Raw genomic sequence first — 21,289 nt, forward strand, 5'->3', positions numbered from 1 at the left:
CTACGGACAACACCGGCTCTTCGGCTTAGAAATGGAGATGAACACCAACCCCCAGAGTCAGACATGATTGTACTTAATGTCAGGGAAACCTTTACCTTAATAAGTAATAAAAGTTTATTTGTATACTGCTCTCTCTCCCAAAAGGGACTCAGGGCGGTTTCCAATATAAAATCAGCATAAAACATTATACAATAAAACACTGAAAACACTATAAAATACTATAAAAATACAAAAAAAACCCCATAACCTTACCTGTAGAATTAGTGCAGTTTTACATCACTTGAACTGCCATGGCTCAATGCTATGGGATCATGGAAGTTATGGTTTTACAAGGTATTAGCCAACTCTGCCGAAAATCGTCGCTGTTCTACTAAGCTACAAAGATGACATTCTCTAATGACATTTTGCTAATTCTTAAATTATTATTATTATAACCAAATATGAATCATTGGTGGTCCGAAAAACTGAGTTTGGTAACATCTGATAGACTGCAAAACCAATGATATAATGCTATCAATATACATAAAATGGGCATATTTGCCAAAGGAGTTCAATCTAGTAACAGCAGATATGAATCTTCAGGACAAAGACTAAAAATATTGTCCCACATTACTGGTGCCATTAATTTTAGGTGGTTTAAAAACCCTCCAATTGGTTGGAGTTAATCATTTGAGCAGAAACTATAACGTTGATTTGTTGCATTAATAACACATCACCAATATCCTTTCCCCCCTAAAAAATAAATTATTTAAATGGCTGGAAAGACTCTATCCTATCCGATTGAAACAACATGGAAATATTAAGTGTTGTTGCTCAACTTGCTAACATCACAAATGTTGAGTAATTTATAAAGCGACTTGAAAAATCAATGTTGAAAGATTTAACGAACAAAAGGGCCTTGTCAAAGGCTTTCATGGCCGGAATCACTGGGTTGTTGAGGGTTTTCCAGGCTGTATGACCAGAAGCACTCTCTCCTGATGTTCTGCCCACATCTATGACAGGCATCCTCAGAGGTTGTCAGGTCTTGTATTTATTTTGAACAAATTATTTCCAAGATATCGATAGGCATAAGACCTCAGAAAGGTGACAATATGGCAGGTCATTCTAGATGCCCTGCTCCAATGTTCACTCAAGGTGCATCTATACTGTAGAATTAATGCAGTTTGATGCTGTGTTAACTTCCACGGCTCATTGCTATGGAACCCTGGAAGTTGGACTTTGGTGAGACACCAGAATCCTTAAAGAATCATAGAGTTTGAGACCTCATGGGCCATCCAGTCCAACCCCATTCTGCCAAGAAGCAGGGAAATAGCGTTAAAAAGCCTATTAAACATCAAGTTAGATTATGATTTTACAAATGAAGCACCAAAACATCATGTTAGAAAACAAAATTGACAGAAAAAGTAGTTCAATACACAGTAATTACTATATTTACGAATTTAGCACCAAAATATTATGATATATTGAAAACATTGACTACAAAAATGTTTTGGATAATCCAGAACGTTGGATAAGCGAGTGTTGGATAAGTGAGACTCTACTGTATATATATAAAATGATCTGTATTTATTTTATTCTTCTTCTTTGAAGATTTCTCACCTCATTATTACAGAAATACAATACAAAAAAGGTCTTACCTTTTATGTGTTTTTAATGTAATTTTTTATCCTGTATTGTTGATTTAATTGATATATTGCATTACTGTTTTATCTGTTTTATATTGTGATTGTATTATGTTGCTTATATTTTGTCCTTATGTTGTTTGGGCCTCTGCCCCATGTAAGCCGCCCCGAGTCCCCACGGGGAGATGGTGGCGGGGTAGAAATAAAGTATTATTATTATTATTATTATTATTATTATTATTGACACAACAACGTTGTATGACACAGCAAACAAGATAGATATGCTGGATTTCATTTCACAAAACCACAAGTTGAACACTTTCAAAGTGTCTAGGACTGTGTGATGTATTTTCGGATGATGCGTGCAGATCCCAGTCGGGTGGCCTTTTGCAGTTGACAGATCGTAATTTTGTCAATGTCTATTGTTTCCAAATGCCGGCTGAGATCTTTTGTCACAGCACCCAGTGTGCCCATCACCACCGGAACCACCTGCACTGGTTTCTGCCAGAGTCTTTAAAGTTCAATCTTGAGGTCCTGATAGCGGCTGAGTTTTTCCTGTTGTTTTTCGTCAATGCGACTGTCACCTGGGATGGCGACATCAATGTTCCAACCCTTTTTCTTTTCCACAACTGTGATGTCTGGTGTGTTGTGTTCCAGAACTTTGTCAGTCTGGATTCGGAAGTCCCACAGTATCTTTGCGTGCTCATTTTCCAAGACTTTTGCAGGTTTGTGATCTCACCAGTTCTTTGCTGCTGGGAGGTGGTACTTGAGGCATAAGTTCCAATGAATCATTTGGGCCACATAGTTGTGCCTCTGTTTGTAGTCTGTCTGTGCGATTTTCTTACAGCAGCTGAGGATATGATCAATGGTTTCGTCAGCTTCCTTGCCCCCGCAGGTGCCACCTTGACGTGGTGGGGGGGCTTAGCTGCTCCAATGATGACTGAGGGCTGTGCTGGCGGTAGTGTAACTACCGGCAGGTCCAACCAAGCCAGAGAGGCCTCAGCTGAGGAGCACAACCAAGAGCACCTAACCTATTAGCATTATGGAGAATCAAACCCAAACGAAGTCTATACTGGCTCGGTCGTTGCCCAGGATAAAAAGGACCGCGGTGGATGCTGCTGATTCTGGACATCCATCGACAAGTGGGCTACGGAATCATCAAAACCCAAATGTCACAGAAGCGGCAGAAATATACAATGCCAGAAAACTGCACAATTGTTGTTGTTGTTGTTATTATTATTATTATTATTATTATTATTATTATTATTATATCCATGGGAGATACATTCGCAGGCTTCGTTTGGATATGCAGAATCATGGATAAGACTGAACGAAGAAGCTGCAGCGAAGGACCCAAATTCTGGATAAGCTACTTTGCAAATGCGTCCCCAAAGGCCACACCAGGAAGGCCATTGCGTGTGCATTGACACCTGTCCAGGTTACGGCGCCGGAACGCGTGTGATTTATTTATTTGTCCCAAAGAGGCTAGCATTTAAAGAGTTTAACGTGGGATTAAACTAATAGCTTCACTTAAATGCACACACACATGCCCACGAATGCACCTCGCCCTGCTCCTTTTGCATCTGCTAGCCTTAGGACGGGAAAGATTTGTGTGCGCGGGGATCAATGCAGTCCAGGAGGCAGATGGCCCTTTGGATTTGAGTGGCTTCCTGCCAAGGAGATGCCATTTGGAGATCGAGCAAAGTCGTCACGCGAAGAGGAGGAGGAGGAGGAGCCCACGCTCCCCACCTTCTCCCTCTTTCCTCCTCCCATCCAACCTGGCTTTGCTTTTTGTGTGTCTTTTAGTGCGCTGTGTAAAGTCCAGCCAGGAATGGATACACAGTCTAGGTCTCAATCTGATTCTGGGCACATCCATACTGACCACTTAGGTTAGGGCTCCTTAAACTTCTTAAGCCAATCGCTTAATTGTGAAGCTGAAAAAATGTTAAAAATGCCTCTGAGTCTGTCTAATGTATGTTGTTTGTCTGTTGGCATTGAATGTTTGCTATATATGTGTTCATTGTAATCCGCCCTGAGTCCCCTTCGGGGTGAGAAGGGCGGAATATAAATACTGTAAATAAATACAGTAAAGTCCAGCCAGGAATGGATACACAGTCTAGGTCTCAATCTGATTCTGGGCACATCCATACTGACCACTTAGGTCAGGGCTCCTTAAACTTCTTAAGCCAATCGCTTAATCGTGAAGCTGGAAAAATGTTAAAAATGCCTCTGAGTCTGTCTAATGTATGTTGTTTGTCTGTTGGCATTGAATGTTTGCCATATATGTGTTCATTGTAATCCGCCCTGAGTCCCCTTCGGGGTGAGAAAGAAGGGCGGAATATAAATACTGTAAATAAATACAGTAAAGTCCAGCCAGGAATGGATACACAGTCTAGGTCTCAATCTGATTCTGGGCACATCCATACTGACCATTTAGGTCAGGGCTCCTTAAACTTCTTAAGCCAATCGCTTAATCGTGAAGCTGGAAAAATGTTAAAAATGCCTCTGAGTCTGTCTAATGTATGTTGTTTGTCTGTTGGCATTGAATGTTTGCCATATATGTGTTCATTGTAATCCACCCTGAGTCCCCTTCGGGGTGAGAAAGAAGGGCGGAATATAAATACTGTAAATAAATAAATAAATAAAATTAGTTCACAATCCCTCCGATGGTTGGGAGGTTGAAAAAAAAAACATGAATGAATTCCTATGGACACTGCACATATCTTATTTGTACTACACCCTCCTCCCATGAAAGAACAATACAATATTTAAAGAACAATAATCCAACATAATTTTATCAGTATTTCAATGGGAAGCATGAGCCTGATGAGATCGTGAAGTTAATTGGGATAGTTGTTGTTGCGTGCCTTCAAGCCAGTTCAGACTTAGAGCGACCCTCAGTCTAAGTTTAGCCACGTTAAAGGATGGAGGAGCATACGATTGACAAGGTATAGAAGGAAGCTTGGATGTTAAGCTGGGTTTGGGGTCGTCGGGTTGGAAGATGGAGCTTAGCTATGGCCTTGTAGCCATGTGCATCATGCAGTCTGTGGTCTCACCTTGGATAAGGAATACTCAACCTACTGAACTTCAGATAACGAATACTCAACCTACTCAACTTTGGATAAGGAATACTCAACCTACTTAACTTTGCATAAGGAATATTCGAGTTTGGATAAGGAATGCTCAACCTACTGAACTTCGGATAAGGAATACTCAACCTACTCAACTTTGGGTAGGGAATACTCACTTAACCTATTCAACTTCGGATAAGGAATACTCAACCTACTCAACTTTGGATAAGGAAAACTCAACCTACTCAACTTTGGGTAAGGAATACTCAACCTACACAACTTTGGGTAAGGAATACTCAACCTACTCAACTTTGGATAAGGAAAACTCAACCTACTGAACTTTGGATAAGGAATACTCAACCTACTCAACTTTGGATAAGGAATACTCAACCTACTGAATTTCGGATAAGGAATACTCAATCTCCTGAACTTTGGATAAGGAATACTCAACCTACTCAACTTTGGATAAGGAAAACTCAACCTACTCAACTTTGGATAAGGAATACTCAACCTACTCAACTTTGGATAAGGAAAACTCAACCTACTCAACTTTGGATAAGGAATACTCAACTTACTCAACTTTGGATAAGGAATAATAAACCTACTCTACTTTGGATAAGGAATACTTAACCTACTCTACTTTGGATAAGGAATACTCAACCTACTCTACTTGGGATAAGGAATACTCAACTTTGTATGAGGAATATTCACTCAACCTACTCAACTTTGGATAAGGAATACTCAACCTTCTGAACTTTGGATAAGGAATACTCAACCTACTGAACTTTGGATAAGGAATACTCAACTTTGTATGAGGAATATTCACTCAACTTACTCAACTTTGGATAAGGAATACTCAACCTTCTGAACTTTGGATAAGGAATACTCAACCTACTCAACTTTGGATAAGGAATACTCAACCTTCTGAACTTTGGATAAGGAATACTCAACCTACTCAACTTTGTATAAGGAATACTCAACTTTTTATGAGGAATATTCACTCAACCTACTCAACTTTGTATAAGGAATACTCAACTTTGTATGAGGAATATTCACTCAACCTACTCAACTTTGTATAAGGAATACTCAACTTTGTATGAGGAATATTCACTCAACCTACTCAACTTTGTATAAGGAATACTCAACTTTGTATGAGGAATATTCACTCAACCTACTCAACTTTGTATAAGGAATACTCAACTTTGTATGAGGAATATTCACTCAACCTACTCAACTTTGTATAAGGAATACTTAACTTTGTATAAAGAATACCCAATGACTGAACTTCGGATAAGGCATACTCAACCTACTCTACTTTGGATAAGGAATATGCAACCTATTCAACTTTTTGTAAGGAACATTTAACCTAGTCAACTTTGTGTAAGGAATACTGAATCTACTCAACTTCGGATAAGGAATTCTCAAATTTGGTTGTCATAAGTTAGGTCCAGAAACTCATACCATTTCCTTACACTGGATTTTGGAAAGGCAGGCATCTCTTCAATTCTGGCCAAGCACAGGCTACTGCCAAGGCATGGCCTACAAGAAAGGGATCTCGGCAAATGAATCACAAAAAGTGCACATATGGGAAGAAGATGCTTTCTGGAAATTAGAGTCTTACAAATCCCAGCGGGGTGGGGGAGCATGGGGGGTGGTCCCGTAAGAAGATTACCCGGCCTTGGCACCTAATCGCAATGATCCGGGAGCTCCCTGCACCAAGCTGACCTTCAGGACACCGTTCGAACTTTTGCAAGGCTCGCAAAACACCGGCTCCTCGAGTTTAAAGAGATATATCACAGAATGTCGACGTCAGGTCATCCAGGCTGTGGCATTTCTGGGGTCAGTGGACGGAGGTGAAAGCTAGACAGCCAAGAAAGTTGACAAGGTGTTCAATCAAGCAATGGCCAGGCAGAAAAATAAACAAGACCAAGAGCAAATCTAGCCTGGATTCTCCCTAGAAACCAATGCAATTGAGTTGAGGCTGTTGTACTTTGGACACATTGTGGGATGATGTGACTCAGTGGGAAAGACGGAAATGCTCAAGGAAGCGGAAGGAAGTAGGAAATGAGGACAGCTATGGATACATTCAGGACCCCGGTGGCGAAGTGTGTTAAAGCACTGAGCTGCTGAACTTGCAGACCGAAAAGTCCCAGGTTCAAATCCCCGGAGCGGAGTGAGCACCCGCTGTTAGCTCCAGCTCCTGCCACCCTAGCACTTCGAAAACATGCCAATGTGAGTAGATCAATAGGTACTGCTCCAGCGGGAAGGTAACGGCGCTCCATGCAGTCATGCCGGTCACATGACCTTGGAGGTGTCTACGGACAACGCCGGCTCTTTGGCTTAGAAATGGAGATGAGCACCAACCCCCAGAGTGTGAGTAGATCAATAGGTACGGCTCCGGCGGGAAGGTAACGGCGCTCCATGCAGTCATGCCAATGGCCACATGACCTTGAAGGTGTCTACGGACAACGCCGGCTCTTCAGCTTAGAAATGGAGATGAGCACCAACCCCCAGAGTGTGAGTAGATCAATAGGTACGGCTCCGGCGGGAAGGTAACAGCGCTCCATGCAGTCATGCCAATGGCCACATGGCCTTGAAGGTGTCTACGGACAACGCCGGCTCTTCAGCTTAGAAATGGAGATGAGCACCAACCCCTAGAGTCAGACATGACTGGACTTAACGTCAAGGAAAACCTTTACCTTTACCTATGGATACATTCAATCAGGAGACCGCAGTTTGCAAGAAACTGAGCAGGATTTCTCAGAAGGCTTTCATTCACAGAGTTGTCATAGAGTTTATTTATTAGCAACATTTAAATCCCGCCCTTCTCACCCCGAAGGGGACTCAGGGCGGTTTACAAGTATATATACATACAATAGATTATATTATACGAATATTGCAATATTATTAGTAATATTGCATGTAATATAAATATACAATTATAATAGCGAATTATAGTTATTACATTGTATTACATCATAATATTATTATTAATATTACATGTATATACAATATATTCTAATGTTAGTATAGTATAATCTATATATATAAAAGGGTAATGAAATTTCGGCCTAGGACAAAACAACAAAACTACACATCCCAGAAACACTAAACTTGGCAGCACAACCCCTCATCCATGCCTCTGCGTTCATACAACAAAAAGAAAAGAAAAATAAAGACCTAATTAGTGGGAGAGGAATAATTGTTTTTTATGCAATTGCTGCCAGTTAGAAGGCTAAGCTCTGCCCACTTGGTCTCCTAGCAACCCACTCAGCCCAGGGGACAGGCAAAGTTAGGCCTCACTTAGGCCTCTTCCACACTGCCTATAAAATACATTATCTGATTTGAACTGGATTATATGGCAGTGTAGACTCAGGGCCCTTCCACACAGCTATATAACCCATTTATAATGGACTTACTGTAAGGTAAAACCTTTACCCTTTACCTTAACTACTACCAATTCCTGTATACTTTATTTCCCATACCACCATACTTTGCCACAGCAACGCATGGCCAGGCACAGCTAGTCTATATATATATAAATGCAATGTGCGTTTTTTCCATGGAGTAAACAACAAAACCACTAGACCAAATCATACCAAATTTGGCCACAAAAGACATAGTCATCCAATCTATGTCTTTCAATCAAAAAAACCTAGAAAATTAAAGTCCAAATAACAGAAAACCCCCCATGGCTTACCACGCATGCGCAGAAGACCCCGGGGAACTGAAACAACTACATTATCCAGAGGACCTCATAGCTGTATGCGGAGCCTAACACCACTTTTAAAAAAATGTTGCCACAATGGAACAGCCTTGCAGCTTCAAAGCCAGGCTGTTTCCTAACAATTCCTTGACAAAATTGAAGGAAAAGCTGCCAAGGAGAAGACCTGGCTCTGGCTCACGAATGGGACCCTGAAGAAGGAGACAGAAGGCCTGATCCTTGCAGCCCAGGAGCAAGACATCAGGACAAAGGCAATTAAGGCCAAGATGGAAAAATCAGCTGATGACCCAAAATGCAGACTGTGCAAGGAAACCGACGAAACCATGGATCATCTCCTCAGCTGCTGTAAGAAAATCGCACAGACAGACTATAAACAGAGGCACAATTACGTGGCCCAAATGATTCATTGGAACTTATGCCTCAAGTATCACCTCCCAGCAGCAAAGGACTGGTGGGATCACAAACCTGCAAAAGTATTGGAGAATGAGCATGCAAAGATACTGTGGGACTTCCGAATCCAGACTGACAAAGTTCTGGAACACAACACACCAGACATCACAGTTGTGGAAAAGAAAAAGGTTTACATCATTGATGTCGCCATCCCAGGTGACAGTCGCATTGACGAAAAACAACAGGAAAAACTCAGCCGCTATCAGGACCTCAAGATTGAACTTCAAAGACTCTGGCAGAAACCAGTGCAGGTGGTCCCGGTGGTGATGGGTACACTGGGTGCCGTGCCAAAAGATCTCAGCCGGCATTTGGAAACAATAGACATTGACAAAATTACAATCTGCAATTGCAAAAGGCCACCCAACTGGGATCTGAGCACATCATCTGAAAATACATCACACAGTCCTAAATGTTTGGGAAGTGTTCGACTTGTGATTTTGTGATATGAAATCCAGCATATCTATCTTGTTTGCTGTGTCATACAACAACAACAACAACAACAACAACAACAACAGCAATAATAATAATAATTGTATAAAATTATTGTATGAAATTATTATTATTATTGTATGAAATCCAGCATATCTATCTTGTTTGCTGTGTCATAATAATAATAATAATAATAATAATAATAATAATAATAATAAAGATTGGAAGAGATCCCTTGGGCCATTTGGTCCAACCCTGTTCTGCCTTTGTGCACCAAAAGCACTGGCAAAGCATCCCTTAATAATTAATTATTAATTAAATACTAATTAAAATACCATTATAAAGCAAAGCTGTCCTGAAGACTAGGACTCAATGGAGCCATGGGTTCAAATGACAGGAAAGGAGATTCCACCTGAACATTAGGAAGATATTATTGAGCTGTTCAAATTCTTTTTTTAAATATCTGTTCCAGGAGTTTAGAATTGGCCTCCGAATATAATGGTCATTAAATATGCCTCTTGTATGTCCCAATATGCATGCCATCCAAATGGGAGAGTTATGCCTTCTAAATCATTGTCTTCTAGGACCACCAACTCCCACATAAAATATTGTATGCATTTGCAAGACTTGTGTGAAAAAATCGCATTTGGCAAAGTCCGTGTACATCAAGGCAGCAGAAAGCTAAAATGTTTGTATTTCCAGTAGAAAAATGTACAATTTTTTTGGATTTCAGGATTCCGGGGACTCCGGGGACGGAATTTTCCATTTGCGTCTTAAAATCAAAACGGGCAAAACGAAGAGTATCGCTCCTTAGCTCACGGCTTTTTCCCTCTTGGCAGGGCTGCCTTTGTGGATTACAAACTCGTTAAAGGCACAGGGCCAAGCGCTAACGTGTTTGCTTCAACAAACCGTTAACCTAATTATACCCGAAATATATATGATGAGTTATGCGATTTCTCCGGCTTTCTGGAGAGAAGAGGAATGGCCGTCTCCGGCCAGCAGAGGGTGCTGTTTCAATAGGAAAAAGAAACAGACAACTTCTCTCCTTAAGGCTTTGGATGGATCAGATTAATAATAATAATAATAATAATAATAATAATAATAATAATAATAATAATTTTAATCTGATGACCCAAAATGCAGACTGTGCAACGAAACCGACGAAACCATTGATCATATCCTCAGCTGGAAATTGGACAGACAGACTACAAACAGAGGCACAACTACGTGGCCCATATGATTCATTGGAACTTATGCCTCAAGTACCACCTCCCAGCAGAAAAGAACTGGTGGGATCACAAACCTGCAAAAGTATTGGAAAATGAGCATGCAACGATACTGTGGGACTTCCGAATCCAGACTGACAAAGTTCTGGAACACAAGACACCAGACATCACAGTTGTGGAAAAGAAAAAGGTTTGGATCATTGATGTTGCCATCCCAGGTGACAGTCGCATTGACGAAAAACAATAGGAAAAACTCAGCCGCTATCAGGACCTCATGACTGAACTTCCAAGACTCTGGCAGAAACCAGTGCAGGTGGTCCCAGTGGTGATGGGCACACTGGGTGCCGTGCCAAAAGATCTCAGCTGGCATTTGGAAACAATAGACTTTGACAAAATTACAATCTGCCAGCTGCAAAAGACCACCCGACTGGGATCTGTGCGCATCATCCGAAAATACATCACACAGTCCTAGACACTTGGGAAGTGTTTGACTTGTGATTTTGTGATACAAAATTCAGCATATCTATCTTGTTTGCTGTGTCATAATAAAATAATAATAATAACTTTTGAAGGGACTCGGGGCGGCTTACATGGGGCCTTGCCCGATACAACAGTCAAATAACAATAACAGAGCAATAACACAATTATCCCAATAAAAACATCATTAAGGGCAAAAAGGGAATCCAGACAGCAAACAATCAGGACCAGCTTACACCTCCTAACAAAGGATTCCCCCAGGCAGGAAGCAGCCAGGCTTTGAAACTGCAAGGCTATTCAATGCTAATCAAGGTGGCCCCTGGCAACATTCACACTCGAGAGATTGAACATACACATACTGTATGGTTAACAATATTTAGTTGGGAGTCTTGTAGATATTGTTCCATATTTGTAGCATTTAAGTCTGGATGATTGCAGTCTTTAAATCTTTATACAGTAGAGTCTCACTTATCCAAGCTAAATGGGCCGACAGAAGCTTGGATAAGTGAATATCTTGGATAATAAGGAGGGATTAAGGAAAAGCCTATTAAACATCAAATTAGGTTATGATTTTACAAATTAAGAACCAAAACTTCATGTTATACAACCAATTTGACAGAAAAAGTAGTTCAATACGCAGTAATGTTATGTTGTAATTACTGTATTTACGAATTTAGCACCAAAATATCAGGATATATTGAAAACATTGACTACAAAAATGGCTTGGATTATCCAGAGGCTTGGATAAGCGAGGCCTGGATAAGTGAGACTCTACTGTACTCTGTAAGTTACTACTGTGCGTCACTACAGCTAACTGAATCTGATCATCTGTTATATTACTATTGTCAATATTATTATGTATATGATGCTCGAATATACATATTGTGTTCCATGCTTTGAATCTTTATAGTGGTTGCATATTTTTCAGATAACATTCACACTCGTCTCAAGCAGACAAGAGTTCTTTCTCCCACCCTGGACATTATTCCACATTTATTTATTTATTCATTTACAGTATTTATATTCCGCCCTTCTTTCTCACCCCGAAGGGGACTCAGGGCTGATCACATTGTACACATATAAGGCAAACATTCAATGCCATATACACATAGAACAGAGACAGAGACAGACACAGAGGCAATTTAAATCTTCTCCAGCTTCCAGTTTCCTGAGGGCATGCTTGATTCCGGTCACAGGGGGAGCAGCTGCTTCATCGTCCACTGTGACGGCAACTTCCTCATTCCAACGGCGGCTGGATGATTTTTATGGTGTTGTAAATTAGCCTCCCCACATATAAGTGGTACCTAAATTTCCTACTTGATAGATGCAACTATCTTTCGGGTTGCTAGGTCAGCAACGAGCAGGGGCTATATTTTATTTTTAATTGTTGGGCCTCGAACTCGTGACCTCTTGGTCAGAGTGATTTATTGCAGCTGGCTACTAACCAGCCTGCGCCACAGCCCGTATAAACCCCACTTGCCTAGTAGACCTCACAGCCTCTGAGGATGCCTGCCATAGATGTGGGCAAAATGTCAGGAGAGAATGCTTCTGGAACCTGGCCATATTGCCTGGAAAACTGATTTGACCTCAGCATTGACCAGGTGTGCATCTACACCCGAGAATTACTGTATAAACTCGGGTATAAGCCTAGTTTTTAAGCCCTTTTTTAAGACTGAAAAACCCCCGCTCGGTTTATACTCGGGTGAGGGTCCTGGTTGGCTTATATTTGGGTCAGCTTATACTCGAAACTATATGGTACATTTATTATTTTTCTCTATTATTGTTGCTACTATTACATTTATTTTACATTATTATTATTATTATTATTATTATTATTATTATTATTATTATTAATACATTTATTATTTCACTCTGATCTTATTATTGTTATTACAGTAGAGTCTCACTTAACCAACATAAACGGGCCGGCAGAACGTTGGATAAGCAAATATGTTGGATAATAAGGAGGGATTAAGGAAAAGCCTATTAAACATCAAATTAGGTTATGATTTTACAAATTAAGCACCAAAACATCATGTTAGACAACAAATTTGACAAAAAAAGTAGTTCAATACACAGCAATGTTATGTAGTAATTACTGTGTTTATGAATTTAGCACCAAAACATCATGATGTATTGAAAACATTGACTACAAAAATGGGTTGGATAATTCAGAATGTTGGATAAGTGAGTGTTGGATAAGTGAGACTCTACATTTATTATTTCACTCTGATCTTATTATTATTATTGCATTTATTATTTTACACTATTATTACATGTATTATTATTATTATTATTGCATGTATTATTTTACTCTATTATTATTAAAAGGATACATAAGCACATTTACAATGAAGATAATGAGAATAATGATTTAATCAGAGTTGGACAATCTTATCTTAAATTAGAGCTTTATGTAAATATTCAAAAACATTTAACCTACTGATGCCTCAATTAATATAATTTTATTGGTATCTATTTTTATTTCTGAAATTTACCTCCCTCGGCTTATACTGGAGTCAATGTTTTCCCGTTTTTTTTTGTGGCAAAGTTAGGTGCCTCGGCTTATATTCGGGTCGGCTCATACTCGAGTATATACGGTAATGTAATTTTATTGGCACCTATTTTTATTTCTGAAATTTACCACCCTAGTCTTATACTGGAGTCAATGTTTTTTCCATTTTTTTGTGGTAAAATTAGGTGCCTCGGCTTATATTCGGGTCGGCTTATACTCGAGTATATACGGTAATGTAATTTTATTGGTATCTATTTTTATTTCTGAAATTTATCACCCTAGGCTTATACTGGAGTCAATGCTTTTTCCAACTTTTTTGTGGTAAAATTAGGTGCCTCGGCTTATATTTGGGTCGGCTTATACTCGAGTATATACGGTAATGTAATTTTATTGGTATCTATTTTTAGTTCTGAAATTTACCACCCTAGGCTTATACTGGAGTCAATGTTTTTTCCAATTTTTTGGTGGCAAAATTAAGTGCCTCGGCTTATATTCGGGTCGGCTTATACTCAAGTATATACGGTACCCCTATTTACCTGAACCCAAGGCTATGAAATCCTGGAAGTTGTAGCTTTCCAAGGGAGCTGGTGCCTCCTTAACTACAAAGGCCAGGATTCCACAGCTTTGCAGAATGTAGATGTGATTCGAACCCAGGCCTTTCCCACCCGCCAAGTCTCCGAGTCCCATTTCCGCATCCATTCCAGTTCCAAACCCGCTGATAAAGCAAGATAACGGGTGAAAGATTAACATAATTAGCCCGAAAGATAAGAGTTTCCTCTTTAATAGCGTTTCATTGCCGTTTATCCGTCGGAACAATATTCCAAATTAAAGTACAAAAAAAGAAAGAAAAAGAAACGTAGACGGCTAAGCGAGCGAAAGATGAAGCTTTCTTCCCTGGCAGACTGCTGTCAGAGTTTATGGGTATTCATTAAAATCCCCTCCTAATTGCTCCCTCATCAGCTATGAATTTTAAGAAGCTTAGCGACTAAGTGCTTAAATTCCATTTATTGACAGAAAATAGAATATCCGCTAATGACTACAGGGCGATGAGTCACGATTATCGCTATAAACTGCTTGTTTTACACGGCCGTACAAAAGACGCCTGCTTGCGAGATTTCACCCTTTTCTCTAATGGAAGGAAGATATAGCCTTGAGTTATCCGGAGCTTGGCTTGCCCAGATGGTTGGGTCTACATTGTGGAATTAACGCAGTTTGGTGTCTCTTGAACTCTGTGGAATTGTGTATTAGTGTGTGGAGGCCCGTAGCCAGAAAAAACATTTTGGAAGGGTTGAACCCCCCCCTCCCCGCCATTCCAAGATTACTTTTCATGTCAGTGTTTCTTGATCTGAAATTACCATCATTAGGCAAAGGTTCTTCACAGGTAATAGGTCCAGAATCATTGCTCCCTCTTTAAGCCAGCTCTTGTCAGCCACAAATGGGCGGTCAGGACTGGGATGGGCAGAGTTATGAGCTCTGAGGCAGGGCTGAGCTTCTATCGCTATCTTGCGGCGCCTGTAACACTCCTAAGCGGCGCGAACACTGGGAACCAACACAGAAGCCAATAACAATATAATATCTTTATTAAAGCAAATAAAGTTCCAAATGGAAATAAGCAGCAAAGTAAAAGTAGCAATTGACCTTCCAGAAAAGATCAATTTTAGTCCAATAAAATAAAGTCCTATGTCCAGTATTAGAGTTCAAAATCCAAAAACCGAAACACACTCAAACTCCATCTGAGTTTTGAGTGGGTAAAGGAGCAGGGAGCAAGAAGAGTCCTTTAGAATAGATGTCCAAATCCGGATTGCAGGGCAAGGCAAAACTAGATGTTCAGGAGCTGAAACGCAGTCCCAACGTGGCAAGAAAGTAAACCAACACCAGGTCTACTCCAGAGTAAGTGCACCATCAGGCCGCTTGGAAAATCAGGAACAAGAGACCACGATGTTTCTTCGTCAAAAGTTAAGTTGACACTGCACAGAAGATTCTCAGCGCACAACTTTTAATGAAGTTCATAGCTCCCCCAAAACAGGTGTTAAACTCCCCAAAACTTCCCAAGAGAACTGAGCCTCCAAAACATCACGCCAGGTGCCTGCCTCCCTAATTCTTCCCAAGAGAACTGGGTTCAGCCACAATCGCCTCGCTCTGCTAATCTGACACTTCTTCGTAAACTTTACCTTTGAGAGTGATCTGTTTTCAAGAAAGCCCTTCTATCAAACAGTAACCCCTCCGGAGAGCCGGGAAGAGCCGGTACCTTCTCAAGGGCATCCTTAATTGGCTCTGGCACAGAAATGTCAACAGGAGGCATCTGGAAAGGGATTGAATCTTTCTCACTTGGGAAAAAACCCAAGTCCTCTTCAGTTTGGTCCACAATGGCTGTGGGGTCAGGGGCCAAAGGTGCCTGAGACATCACACTCAGCCCTGTCTCGTGCTCTTGAGAAGAGGCCCCGCCCCCACCCTAGCCCCACCCTTTAGTCCTAAAAGGCCTCCCAGGAGAGGTATAGAGGCTCAGCCCTGTCTCAGGCTCTTGGAAGGAAGCTCCGCCCTCTGTGTCCCAACAGGCACCTCAGGAGAGATATAGATTCTCAGCCCTGTCTCGGGCTCTTGGGAAGAAGCCACGCCCACTCCTCTAGCTCCGCCCCCTGTGTCCTAACAGGCACCTCAGGTGCTCAGTCCTGTCTCCGACACTTGGTAAGAGGCCCCGCCCCACCCTTGGCTCCGCCCCGTGTCCTAATAGGTGCCATCACCACCCCCCTGGGGGCAGTAAAGCCCACTGGGAATCACTGGGTTACATCAAGACGTTGTCCACTGTGAATTAGCAAGAAGTTTTCAGCCGACCACAAGTTGTTCTGATGGCCCTCTGTTTTTTTGGTGTCTATTGCATTTTCCCATCGCACCAATGGTTTAGCAAACCAATGCACCAAGCTTCTGATGACCACTTTTACACACAACTTGTCCTCCAAACACCACACAGTACTTACAGAGTGCACCTTGTACGTGCAGTGAGTAAGCCAACCAGGGAAATCTGCTGAACCATTTGGGTTGAAATCTTAGTGTTGTGGACTCCTCTTCTACTTCTGAGGAGGAGGTAGAACAGGAGGCTGAAGAGGTAGCATTTGGGGATTTGGGGCCAAGTATTGAGGAAGGAGGAGCCTTATCAACAAGGTGAAAGAAGAAAGTGCAAAAGCTTTCTTTTGCAACCAGACTGATTGACAACTGGCAAATAGAGGGAGAAAATGTGGAGGCAGTGACAGACTTTATATTTCTAGGCGCGAAGATCACTGCAAATGCAGACTGCAGCCAGGAAATTTTCTTGGGAGGAGAGCAATGGCCAACCTTGACAAAATAGTGAAGAGCAGAGACATCACACTGGCAACGAAGGTCTGCATAGTGAAAGCCATGGTATTCCCCATAGTAACCTATGGATGCGAGAGAGAGCTGGACCATAAGGAAGGCTGAGCGAAGGAAGGAAGAGAGATGCTTTTGAACTCTGGTGCTGGAGGAAAATCCTGAGAGTGCCTTGGACCTTGGCAAGAAGATCCAACCAGTCCATCTTCTAAGAAATAATCATAGAATCATAGAATAGTAGAGTTGGAAGAGACCTCATTGCCATCCAGTCCAACCCCCCGCTAAGAAGCAGGAAATTGCATTCAAAGCACCCCCGACAGATGGCCATCCAGCCTCTGCTTAAAAGCCTCCAAAGAAGGAGCCTCCACCACAGCCCGGGGCCGAGAGTTCCACTGCCGAACAGCCCTTCTCACAGTGAGGAAGTTCTTCCTCGTGTTCAGGTGGAATCTCCTTTCTTTTCTGTAGTTTGAAGCCATTGTTCCATTGTGTCCAGGGCAGCAGAAAACAAGCTCCCTCCCTCCTCCCCATGACTTCCCTTCACGTATTTGTACATGGCTCTCATGTCTCCTCTCAGCCTTCTCTTCTGCAGGCTAAACATGCCCAGCTCTTTAAGCCGCTCCTCATAGGGCTTGTTCTCCAGACCCTTAATCATTTTAGTCGCCCTCCTCTGGACGCTTTCCAGCTTGTCAACATCTCCCTTCAACTGTGGTGCCCAAAATTGGAGACAGTGTGATTCCAGGTGTGGTCTGACCAAGGCAGAATAAGGGGGAGCAGGACTTCCCTGGATCTAGACGCTATTCCCCTATTGATGAGGCCAGAATCCCATTGGCTTTCTTAGCAGCCGCATCACATTGTTGGCTCATGTTTAACTTGTTGTCCACGAGGACTCCAAGGTCTTTTTCGCACACACTGCTGTCAAGCCAGGCATCGTCCCCCATTCTGTATCTTTGATTTCCATTTTTTCTGCCGAAGTGAAGTATCTTGCATTTGTCCCTGTTGAACTTCATTTTGTTAGTTTCGGCCCATCTCTCTAGTCTGTCAAAATTGTTTTGGATTCTGCTCCTGTCTTCTGGACTGTTGGCTCTCCCTCCCAGTTTGGTGTCATCTGCAAACTTGATGATCGTGCCTTCTGACCCTTCGTCTAAGTCGTTAATAAAGATGTTGAACAGAACCGGGCCCAGGACGGAGCCCTGCTTGTGGCACTCCACTCGTGACTTCTTTCCAAGATGAAGACGACACATTGGTGAGAATCACCCTTTGGGTTCGTTTGCTTAGCCAATTACAGATCCACCTAACCGTAGTTTTGTCTAGCCCACATTTTACTAGTTTATTTGCCAGAAGGTCGTGGGAGACTTTGTCGAAGGCCTTACTGAAATCCAGGTACGCTACATCCACAATCCAGGTACGCTACATCCACATGTCCGGCTGCTCACTGAAGGGAAGAATATGAGAGGCAAAGCTGAAGTATTTTGGCCACATCATGAGAAGACAGGAAATATTGGAAAAGATCACGATGCTGGGGAAAAGGGAAGGAAATGGTGGGTTGGATTGGATGGTATATTGGATGGCTTGGAGTCCCTAACATCCGGACCTATCATTTGTCTTCTACTAGGCAGGCAGCCTTCTTGATTGTAGCCCCTTATCTATGGAATGCCTTGCCAGTTGAAATTCGAACTACCCAAGACCTACTTGCCTTTGGGAAAGCCTGTAAAACCTTTCTCTTCCGACAGGCCTTTGAAGGCTGAAAACTTGGGGCTATGTCCGTTTTTATTGTTATCTAAAGCTAACTGTATTGTTTTATCTATTTTGTAAACCGCTCCGAGCCAAATTGGGAGTAGCGTTATACAAGTCCAATAAATAAATAAATAAATAAATAAATAAATAAATATGTGGTCCCTTCCAACTCTAGAGTTCATAGAATCATAGAATCATAGAATAGTAGAGTTGGAAGAGACCTCATGGGCCATCCAGTCCAACCCCATTCTGCCAAGAAGCAGGAAATCTCATTCAAAGCACCCCCGACAGATGGCCATCCAGCCTCTGCTTAAAAGCCTCCAAGGAAGGAGCCTCCACCACAGCCCGGGGGAGAGAGTTCCACTGTCGAACAGCCCTCACAGTGAGGAAGTTCTTCCTGATGTTCAGGTGGAATCTCCTTTCCTGTAGTTCTATGATTCTATCTCTGGTATTGATAACTTGAAATCCTTTCCCAATTGGAGCTGGTTGGCACTGAACCTACATAAAAGCAAAGCGCCGAAACCATCAAACGAAGCCGATGAACCATTACTGCTTCACTTTCACGGCTCTCATGCTGAGGATGACGAAGGGAATGATCCTTGACAGATGGGGAAAGCTGAGCAGGGTGGGGAACGGTTGGTGACGTGACCACGGGTACCACTTGCTCACGCTATTCCCTCTTAGAGAAGACTCTCGTGGCACGTATGACTTTTGGGCGACCTTTGGGGCCTCTCCCTGGCCTCTCATGTTTGGCAGGCGTCAAAAGGATCCGAGTTGCAACCTTTGAGGAGAACGGAGGCCGTCGGCACCTCCGCCACTTCGGCGCACCTCCGTTGTCGTGCGCTTGACACGTTGCCCACCCTCGTGCCAGGCTCCTTTGCCAGCCCCGGTGCACGGAAGCCCACTCCGGGTATCTGCCATCCCTTTGTTTCCGAGGCCAACCCTTGCCTCCTGGAGACCCCCGCCTGCCGCACGGTAAACCCAGGTGGGATGTGATTCAAAGGGACAATTGACTTTTTGCCTCGTGCCTCGTACTGAGCGGCGGAGCAGGCTTTGAAGCCATCTGGGGCACCGGCTGACCTTTCGCTGGCCCTCGATTTGCAATCAACAATTTTGTGAGTTTCAAATCACATCAGAATCAATGTGTGTAAAAAAACCTGTCAGTTTACCAACCATTACACATACGGCAAGCTGTCCTCGGGGGGAATTCGGGGATGCCATGATACCCGCCCCTCCAGACCGAATTTTCCGTATGTGATGTCTTGGAAACATTTACCTGTATCAGTTCTCGGTTGGGTGATGTTGGCTGGGACACTGGAAAAGAGATGAACGGAAATGTGCAAGACTGTATTTGTTTGGTTGGAAACAGCGTTGGATCTGAATCAGGTCTATCGTGGTGACCCATTTGTGTTTAATATAGGCCAGTTTGCCATTTCAAAAGGTGCAAGAGACACATGGCTTCTGCATTTCATGTTTCCCAGATCAGTTGGGTGGTGAATGCACAGGTGTTAAAAGAGCTATCCAAGGTGCTGAATCTTTTTCAAAAGAGCACAAAACAGCACCTTGGAGAGCTCCTTTGAGATGGCTGGGACTTTCTTTTCTTACCCAGTCTACTTTTACAATCTCTCCGTTTTAATCCATGTTTTTATTAGTTCTTGTTTTTATTGGCTAATGTTTAAATTTTTTAATGGTGCATGTTTTTGTCTATTGCTGTGTTTTATACTGCTACTGTTTTTATTCGGGCTTGGCCCCATGTAAGCCGCCCTGAGTCCCCTTTGGGGAGATAGAGGCGGGGTATAAAAATAAAGTTGTTATTATTATTAGAATCATAGAATCATAGAATCATAGAATAGTAGAGTTGGAAGAGACCACATGGGCCATCTAGTCCAACCCCCTGCTAAGAAGCAGGAAATCGCATTCAAAGCACCCCCGACAGATGGCCATCCAGCCTCTGCTTAAAAGCCTCCAAGGAAGGAGCCTCCACCACGGCCCCGGGGAGAGAGTTCCACTGTCGAACAGCCCTTCTCACAGTGAGGAAGTTCTTCCTGATGTTCAGGTGGAATCTCCTTTCCTGTAGTTTGAAGCCATTGTTCCATTTTGTCCTAGTCTGCAGGGCAGCAGAAAACAAGCTTGCTCCCTCCTCCCTATGACTTCCCTTCACATATTTGTACATGGCTATCATGTCTCCTCTCAGCCTTCTCTTCTGCAGGCTAAACATGCCAAGCTCTTTAAGCCGCTCCTCATAGGGCTTGTTCTCCAGACCCTTAATCATTTTAGTCTCCCTCCTCTGGACGCTTTCCAGCTTGTCAACATCTCCCTTCAACTGTGGTGCCCAGAATTGGACACAGTGTGATTCCAGGTAACGTGGTCTGACCAAGGCAGAATAGAGGGGAGCAGGACTTCCCTGGATCTAGATGCTATTCCCCTATTGATGCAGGACAGAATCCCGTTGGCTTTTTTAGCAGCCGCATCACATTGTTGGCTCATGTTTAACTTGTTGTCCACGAGGACTCCAAGGTCTTTTTCGCACACACTGCTGTCAAGCCAGGCATCGTCCCCCATTCTGTATCTTTGATTTCCATTTTTTCTGCCGAAATGAAGTATCTTGCATTTGTCCCTGTTGAACTTCATTTTGTTAGTTTCGGCCCATCTCTCTAGTCTGTCAAGATCGTTTTGAATTCTGCTCCTGTCTTCTGGAG

This window comes from Anolis carolinensis, unplaced genomic scaffold, assembly GCF_035594765.1.
Source record: "Anolis carolinensis isolate JA03-04 unplaced genomic scaffold, rAnoCar3.1.pri scaffold_12, whole genome shotgun sequence".
NCBI classification, from domain to species: Eukaryota; Metazoa; Chordata; class Lepidosauria; order Squamata; family Dactyloidae; genus Anolis; species Anolis carolinensis.